This window comes from Cibotium barometz, chromosome 10 (genome assembly GCF_041138505.1).
Source record: "Cibotium barometz isolate CiBa-2024 chromosome 10, ASM4113850v1, whole genome shotgun sequence".
In the NCBI taxonomy this organism is placed as follows: Eukaryota; Viridiplantae; Streptophyta; class Polypodiopsida; order Cyatheales; family Cibotiaceae; genus Cibotium; species Cibotium barometz.
This window is the reverse complement of record NC_141055.1, coordinates 8,243,661-8,253,383: the sequence shown is the minus strand read 5'-3', so window position 1 is coordinate 8,253,383 and position 9,723 is coordinate 8,243,661.

Sequence of the window (9,723 nt, the reverse complement as noted above, 5' to 3'; positions counted from 1 at the left end):
GTAATAGGGGGAGGACTTTCTGTGAGTGACAAAGTAATTATGCAAGAGAAATTGGATTACCTCATTAATGAAATGTGTCCCATTATCGTTCACAAGCTCTAGGGGAAAACTGAAGCATGTGAGGATTGATTCATAAAGGAATTTGGCAGTCAATCGTGCATCAGCATTATCGGTAGCTCAAGCTTCAACCCACTTAGTGCAATAGTCTATGGCAGCAATTATATATCTGGCTTGACTGATGGGTCCAATGAAATCAATGCCCCATTTTTCAAATGGTTACAAGGACACTACAAGATTCATGGTCATGCTATCCTTAAAGCGAGGAATTGCCACATGTTGACACTCATCACGCTGCTTGACATATTCTGTTGCATCCGCCACCATTAAGGTTGGCCACCATAACCTGGCTGTGAGGACTTTGCATGCAGTGATATCTGCTGCAAAGTGCCCACCAACACAGGTAAAGTGAGTCTATTCTAGAAGGAAGACATGTTCATCTTCGCAGACATGTCTAAGAATCTTATCTTTCCCCTGCCTATAGAGTTGATCTGGTAGGGGGTTGCCTATTTAATTAGGTGATGAGCATGGTCCTTGTTTAGGAGGGGGTCCACCAGTAAGCTGTTGGCTAAAAAGTGTGCTACCTCCTCGCTCCACTCAGGAGTTAAGCATAGTTGGAATAGGGTGGCATCCAGTAAATCATCTTCTACTCCCACGGGCGGCTCGCTATAAGGGATCCTTGACATGTGGTCTACCAAAACATGCCAAGAGCCTTTCCTCATAGGATGTCCCTGGTTGTCCATTGTGGGACCTTTGGGCCGAGTCATATTAGACAAATCTATCAGCCATTTGAAAGGTCTTGAAATGTTTGGGCACCTGTTTGGTCTCTTCTACCCTAGTGCTTTCTTCTTCCACTAGCCTTTTGGCTTCTTTTTCTGCCAGCTGCTAACTTTTTATTGTGTGCTCTCTACGTGCAGAGCGGCAAAGCTTTTTTGGTTCTGGTTTGGGATCAATGGGTTCCATTGGCTTTAGGGTGGTCATGTGGACTGGAAGGGAACTATTGGCAAACTCCTTTTGTCATATTTCATTGAAGTGGTTATGTGCTTCAATAGCCCCAACATACTTTAGCCAGTGGGTGTCTGGATTGTTTGGGAAGACATATTGTTCTAGCCCCAGGAATCGGGCTTGCAAGTCCTATGAGTGTGTGTTCCCCTTGATGGTTCCACTTTAATGGCCTATTCAAGTTTATGGGTGGAAACATTAGGCAAGTATCTGTTAATCATGTATAGAGAGGTGATCTCCTACCCGTTTACCATATCAAACCTTGTGCCTGTGCGTCTAGGGAAGAATGTCCAAGGTGGCAAAAATATGCATCCAATTCTCGGAGTCTTCTGGCTCTAGAAGAGGTGCAAATTCCTCACTATCCTTTTCATTGTCCAGTGTCTTGTGGCACATTTGACACAGATGAACTGCAATGGATCTAGTTGTTATTATTAAGTCCTCTGCAAAGGGTCTGCCACTCATTGGGTATACCTTCCATGTGCGTAGGTTGATCTTTACGGTTTGATCCTTTCTTCGAGTGTAAATGTGGTTGATATCCCAATCATGGATCATTTTAGATTCTCTAATGAATGGTAACCCAAGGATGAAGTCATAAGAAATATACTAACATCCAAAGTTCATCACCACAAAGGTGTGATGGTAAGTAGTTCCTAGGATCTTTATTTTCAAATCCTTCAGTAGACCAATGGGTCTAGCTGTGGCTCCATAGCATGTTTGACTAGCAATGTGGTGTCATCCATAGTAGGTGCTCCCCATTTTTCCCAACATTGTTTTGTAACAATGCTCACACCTGCTCCCCTCGTCCAAGATTTAGTGACCTAGAGGCCATCAAAGGTTGTTGGCAAAGCCACATTTAGTTCGTCACCTTCAAAGTATTTTCCAATCTTATTTACTCGGAATGTGGGAGTGCCACTGATTTCATGGGGTATAATAAGTTCATCTTCCTCAGATTCATTAGAGCCAGCTCCATCGATTCTTGCATGCCTACCCCTAGGCGTTCCTCCATCCAATCCTTTAGATCTTTCCATAAGCTTGGGCTACCTTGAAGCAAGGTGCCAATAGGGATCTCGATCTGAGAGGAAAGGAAGGAAGAGAGACTAGAAATGTCTCTAGGAGTGGAAGCTATTCCATGAGAAAGATTGCTTGCCTTAATCTCAAGCTCTTTTGTGTGTATGGGATGTGGATAGGGATTTCTATATTCTGAGAGGAAAGGAAGGAAGAGAGATTAGAAATGTCTCTAGGAGTGGAAGCTATTCCATGAGAAAGATTGCTTGGCCCAGGATAAAGTTGCGGAGCCTCGAAGCAAGGCTTCTCTATGACTGCATGGGAGAGGTAGGATCCTGCTCTTTGGATAGGCTCTTGGATAGGTAGTCTATCCATACATTGAGTTTTGGGCTCTCCTATCTCAAGGTCAAGAGTTTCTCGTCCCATGTTGGGACGGCCTTTGCTCTCACTAGTTCTGTCAAGGCAAGCACCATTTAGCTCCAAAGCGGTATTGACCGATGGGTCTAACCTTATGAGAGAGCGAGGGAGCTTTAGGACAGTTTACATCGTCAAAAAGAGGGTTGTTTTGCACCAATTTACCCAAAGGTAGGTGCATGGAAGTGTGGAACTATTGTGCAAAACCCCCTATGAACAGTCTACTTTTTTAGGAAATGGTACGGCCATATGCTTTAAGATGGTACGGGCATAGGCTTCAGAAAGGAATAGGTGTACGCTTCTCATGGTGTACATGGCATAGGCATACACTTCCTAAAAGACATGGGCATGGCTTCAAGAAGGAATGGGCACGCGCTTTTGGGTGGAGAAGGTACGGGTGTGGCAAGTGAATGGTACGGGCATGGCAAGTTTGCACAGGCATACACTTTAGAAGAAACAATTGGTATGGGCATGGCACAAGTGGAACGATCGTACGCTTGTTGTTGCTGAAGCCAAGGCAAAAGAGAATGACACAGGCATGGCAAAACTGACACGGGCATGGCAGTTAAAGGGAATACTTTGGAATGGGCATACGCTTTTAAAAGGAACGACCATGGCACAAATGGAATGGCCATGGCACTGTCAGATTTCAAAGATTTTTTAGAGAATTTAAGGCTGCAGGTCTGGCTGCCACTTATAATATTCTCTGTACAGCTATACCCCTTTAGTTAAATGCAATTTATGCTAACTTAATGGAAATATTCTATTTTTAATGCTAATTGCCACATTCAAGGCTGAAGATTTCCCAAGATCTGCCCAACGGGCATGGCACATTTGCCACAGGCATGACCTGTGAATGGAACGTCCATTCGCTTCTCAAAAAAGCATCCAAAATGGGATTTTTTTCATGTTTCCTCCTTTGATTTTTGCAATTTCACGTATCTTCCCAATGTTGTTTTGGCTTTTTGATTTGATAAGAAGCTAGAGCTAGTCTCTAACTACCAATGATGCCTATAATGTTTAATGAAACCTAACAAATTGAGATTAATTTGATAATTAATCTATGGTGCAAACTTAATGAAAAAAGACCAAAAATCAAAATTGACATGAATATCAAGGGCAAAGATTGAACACTTACTTGCTTCTCCCGCACTCGATGAAGACCTCAATGCTCCAATGCTTTGGTTGACCTCCATAGACACCATTAAACAAACTCAAACACTTACTTGCTTCTCCCGCACTCGATGAAGACCTCAATGCTTTGGTTGACCCCCATAGACACCATTAAACAAACTCAAACACAAACAAAAAACCAATGGATTTTCACTCCAACCGGGACAAATCATGACTACCAAATGAAATAAGTGGAGGACCAAAGCAAAGTGCTATCCCTGGCAGTGCCGCCAAAGATGTTAGTCCTAACATACAATCTTGCACACAAGAGAGGGAAAGAAGAAGAAGAGACAACCATGCAAGGGTCAAGGTCGGAGATGTGCACTTAGCCAACCCTAATGAGGGTAAACTCCCTGATGTGAGGCTGCTAAGAGCTTACTCCACCTCCACTTGTATCACCCAAGTGGAGATTCAAGAGCTAGGTAGAGAGCAAGAAAGAGGAAGCTATGGAAAACTCAACCTTCACTCCATGCCACATGCATGCAAGAGGGACCTTGGTAGAGAGCAAAGAGAGAGGAGAGGAGAGGAGAAGCTAGATCATTACCATCCCGACAAGCATACACTTGTAACGATAATCAAACATGCAAGCAACAACAAAGCAAGCTTACATCCACAGGCTCATGAGAGAGAGAGAGAGAGAGAGAGAGAGAGAGAGGCAAACTAAAATGAGACTAATGGGATTGTCCCTTTTCATATTTCATAAAATGTCTTATATACAAGAGCTCTTAGTTTATAATAGTCAGTCGCCCATTTACAATTGGGGGCCCAAAACTAGTCTTCCTAGCTCTATGTACAAATCTATCCTAATATTGGCATTACACAAGCCATAATCTCCATCATCCATGTCTCTTTTATCATTAAGCGATTTGCACGGTTACAAAAGATAAGTTACAATGATCGTAACCACTAGTGGTTAACAGTTCCAGTCAGTAGGTCAAAACAAACTAAACAAATCACGAAAGTGACACTAACAAAGTATACTTACTAAGTTGACCTTTTCCCATATGACAAATGAGTTCACGGCATCATGCAACCTATACATGTCACCCTGCTCTATTGGATATGGCAAGGGAATGTCTTACTTGAGAAAATTCTTGACAAGAATGCACAATTTGACTTGTGGATGTGTGTGTTACACATCCACACCTAACCTTCTTTTCGGCAAACATAATGGACACTTCTTTATTGTGCACAATCCTAACGGACGACAAGTAAAACAAATTAGTATGTCATTATGCACAAACACAAGTTTTTGAAATGTACTATTGTAAGATCAAATAATACTATTGTTACCTCTACTTTGTCCATATCATCTCACAAACATCCAATTGTGTCAATGATGCTAGCCATCTAGAAAACACAATCTATTCAAATCAACACAAATTATATCAAATTAATTATGTACATCAAACTACAACAAATAAAACATTTCAAACCTTACAAATACAAAAAATAAAAACACAATAACATTTTCTCAATTAAATAATTAATATTTTGAATAATATATTTATATATATTAAGATATTTATATTATAACATTTTTTAAACACAAATATAATAAATTGCTTGTGTACATCAAATTTAAACAAATAAAATATTTAAAAAATAAATTAAAAAACTAAAATACTTGAGAAAGGAAAGGAAGAGGACTGCAAGGCGGGGGGAGAAATGGGAAGAGGGAGAGGGGAGGTGCGAGATGAGGATAAGGGAGAGGGGGGCGCAAGGAGAGGATAAGGGGAAGAGGGACCCCCTTTATAAGGGGGGAGGGGAGGTGCAAGTAAGTGGAGGAGGGAATAAGTGGAAGAGGGACCCCCTTTATAAGGGGGGAGGGGAGGTGCGAGTAAGTGGAGGAGAGGATTGGGGGGGAGATGTGCGAGGAGAGGATAAGGGGGATAGGGACCCCTCTTTATAAGAGGGGGAGGGAGGCGCAAGGAGAGGATAAGGGGGGGAGGGAGGCAAGCATGAGTAAAGGATAAGGGGGGGAGTAGCGAGAGGAGAGAGGGGGGGGAGGGGAGGGAAGAGGTGCAAGAAGAAGATAAGGGGGAGAGGGGAGGGAAGAGGTGCGAGAAGAAGATAAGGGGGAGAGGTGCGAGAAGAAGATAAGGAGGGAGAGGCGCAAGTAGAGGATAAGGGGGGGAGAGGCATAGGCAGGAGGAGAGCGAGGAGAGGATAAGGGGGGGGGAGAGGCATAGGCACAAGGAGAGCAAGTAGAGGATAAGGGGGGAGAGGCTAAGGGGGGGAGGGACCCCCTTTATAAGGGGGATCCCTCCCCCCCTTTAGCCTCTCCTCGCGCCTCTCTCCCCTTCTCCCCCCTTATCCTCTCCTCATGCCTGTGCCTCTCTCCCCCGTATCCTCTCCTCACGCATGCGCTTGCTCCCCTATCCTCTCCTTGTACCCAAAGGGGGTGGGTTGTGGCCACCCCCTTGCACCTCTCACCTCCCACAAAATGAGAGCATTAAATGTCATTAAATCAAATTAAACATATTTCATTTATTAGAAATCATTAAATGATATTTAATACATTCTTTTTTATTAGTAGCAATCGTTATTTTTAACAAAAAATAAATTAACATAATAAAATCTACTAACTGTTGAGGAATAACTATTTAATGCAATTCAAATACTGCTGCTACTCATTGTTCTTACTGTAAATTCTTTCAAAATTTTAACAATTTTTTTTTTTGCTTTAAGCACCCCTCCAACTCTGTCTCTCCCACATTTTCTAACTCTGTCTTTCTCACTTTTTTGTCTTTGATATTGTGCTTTGAGCTATCTAAACCTTTGTGTTTGCAATGGATTGCTTTGCTATATCAGTTTTCTTTAGTGCTCTCAACAATGAGCATATGGTATCTTTTCCCTATGCAGGTTAATATTTGGTATTGAAAGTCTGGATTTTTAGATAAGAGTAGGTGGGAGACGCCCGTTTGTTGCATGTAAGCACATGTATTTTGTCTATCTGTGTAAATAATAACATATTTATACACTAGCCACATCTCAAAAAGGAAGACCTGGCCAAGATTTTGAGTGTAAAAAGTTCTGTGTGCCAATGTAACCACGAAGTGCTCGCTATCTCTTTTTTAAATGTCATAAAGTGGCACCTACAAGCCCTTAGATGATTTTGTTGTATTTAGGTTTATGTCAAGGTTTTAAATGTTTTGGATTTCTTGACCCACACATTGTACATAACTTATGAAGTAGTCTTTGAATTTTCTTGATTTTAGTATTGTGTTCCTTTAACTACTACTTTTTGTATGCAATGAAAAAAAGGAGAGATCCCTATTGAAAGTGATAAAAGAAAGGGGAGGTCCCTACTGAAAGTGATATAAAAAAAAGAGGAGAGGTCCCTATTGAAAGTGGCAAAAAAAAAGAGGAGAGGTCCCTATTGAAAGTGGCAAAAAAAGAAGAAGGAGAGGTCCCTATTGAAAGTGACAACAAAAAAGAGAGGTCCCTATTAAAAGTGACGACAAAAAGGAGAGGTCCCTATTGAAAGTGACAACAAAAAAGAGAGGTCCCTATTGAAAGTGACAACAAAAAAGAGAGGTGAAAGTGACAACAAAAAGGAGAGGTCCCTATTGAAAGTGACAACAAAAAGGAGAGGTCCCTATTAAAAGTAACAATAAAAAGGGGAGGTCCTATTAAAAGTAACAATAAAAAGGGGAGGTCCTATTAAAAGTGTCAAGGGGATGCTATAAGTAGACCACCTTAAAACTATATAAGGGTATGTCTTGGAGCTCATTAGATCTACCATAATTCATAGTCCCTCAACAAGTTGTTCCTCTCTCTCTCTCTCTCTCTCTCTCTCTCTCTCTCTCTCTCTCTCTCTCTCTCTCTCTCTCTCTCTCTCTCTCTCTCTCTCTCTCTCTCTCTCTCTCCACACACACACACACACACATGCGTGCGCGCTTCAATCCCATACCTTCTAACTCTCACCCTCTGATCCTTCCAACATGTCTAGCTCAAGCAATACTATAACAAGCATCAAAGATGCCATCACCACAATCTTGTCTAAGCAATGGGTGTAGATGAAAGATAAGAGCTAGAATGAACATAAAGTGTTGCAATGCATGTAGGAGAGTGTAGAAGCACAAAAGCTATGGAGTAAACTCAATGAAGGTGGTTCGTTTGAAAATGGAGATGTATATCAATGGAATTTGAAATTGAGTACTACAATAAGGAGTTGGTGTGCATATGGCTACATAAGCAACAACGGAGAATCCGTTCTTTGAGAGGAGCTTAGGAGGAAAGTGCAGGAAAAAGACATGTAGTTCCCCTATGGAAAATAAACCATGTATTGTTGCCATAAAATGAATAAAGAGAATAATCATGGTAACTAGAAGATATAAATAGCTTTGCTTGTGTTGGTTGGAGATCTCTCATTTTGGTTGGAGGTCTCTCGTTTGTATGGACTTTTACGTTCCTAATAACTGTGTGTTTTTTAATTGTAATTTTGTGTACATGAAGTTATTTCAAAAAGTATCGTATTATTTGATTTTTTTCCTTCATTTGTTCGCTTGTTGTTAAAGTTAAGATTTTGAGTACTTGTGCCCAAATAAATCTATGTTTGAGAGAGAGGAGGAGGGAGATGAGAGGGTTAAGCGAAGTCAAAAAAAGCATGGTTAGAGAGTGAGAGAGGGATAGATATAGAGTGGAGGGATAAGAGAGGGAGGAGAAGTCAAAAATTGCATGGTTATTGAGTGTGAGAGACGGTGAGAGGGAGAAATGAGATATATATATATATATATATATATATATATATATATAGAGAGAGAGAGAGAGAGAGAGAGAGAGAGAGAGAGAGAGAGAGAGAGAGAACATAAGAAAAAGGGAGAGAGAGAGAGAGAGGACGGTGAAGTTATAGGGCTTACTCTTCCAAGCAAAGAGCAGATGGCCAGCCATGCATTGGTGGCAGATGATTCTTTCATGTTTCTTAAGGCTCACAGAGATAATGTTCATAAGGCTATGGTTGTTTGGGATACTTTATGTCTTGCTTTAGAGTTATACATTAATATGCAGAAATTTGGTCTGATAAGTTGTATCGAGAGCGATTTGCTTGGTTTGGGATGGAATGGGTAAGTCATACAAAGGGGATGCATCACACGCCACTTGGGTTATCCGATTGGAGTTGATGTTGATTCACATGCTTTGTTGGCATGGATTACTACAAGGATAAATGATAAATTTGTGTATTGGATATCTCAAGGTTGGCCTATGCATGTTCGGCTCAAAGTGGCATGGATTACTACAAGGATAAATGATAAATTTGTGTATTGGATATCTCAAGGTTGGCCTATGCATGTTCGGCTCAAAGTGGCACAATCCATTATGATTAGCATGATATCTTTTTTCTTGCCTTTATTGCCATGGATGGGCAAGCCTTGCATTAGATAAAACAGCCAATTAGATTTATGCTATGGAAAAGAGAAAAAAATAAGCCAAGGTAGACGTGGATTTATTGGGAACATGTTACTACTCTGAAGAGGATTGGAGGGATAACCCTATTAGATGTCAGATTACATATGGTCGCTAGGAGACAGCCTTTATTGCAAGATGTGTGTGTATCTCAAGAGCCATGAGTGGTAATGGCTAAGGCCCTCATAGACGAGGTCGCACTTGTGCATGGTAATACAAGGATTGATGATACATGGTGGGATGTAGTGAATGGTTCCTAACAAGTTCGAGTGGTGGCTTCACCTCTCCTTTCTGATTTGATGATCTCATGGAAGGAGGTGTTGGCACACACTAAATGGAAGCCTTCAGATGAGCGGTTACAGTTGAACTCTATGGTATGGATGCTTTGTTGCCACTTAAAGGTTGCTTATTGTTTTTTCAAAAAATCCATCAATATTTTCAGGTTCCACGTGGATATGTACAATTACGGGAGAAGGTAAGAGCAGGCCTTACACCATTTGGTGATATTCCTCAATTGGAGGATCAACAACCTTGGTTAGATTGGGCATTTAGAAAGCCTCATGACATTGTCCAGTGTACAACAAATCAAGTGTACCGTATGATGGTGAAAGATAAGTGTTGGATCACTGAGAAGGCTAATAGTGTATGAAACATCAAAAAAAG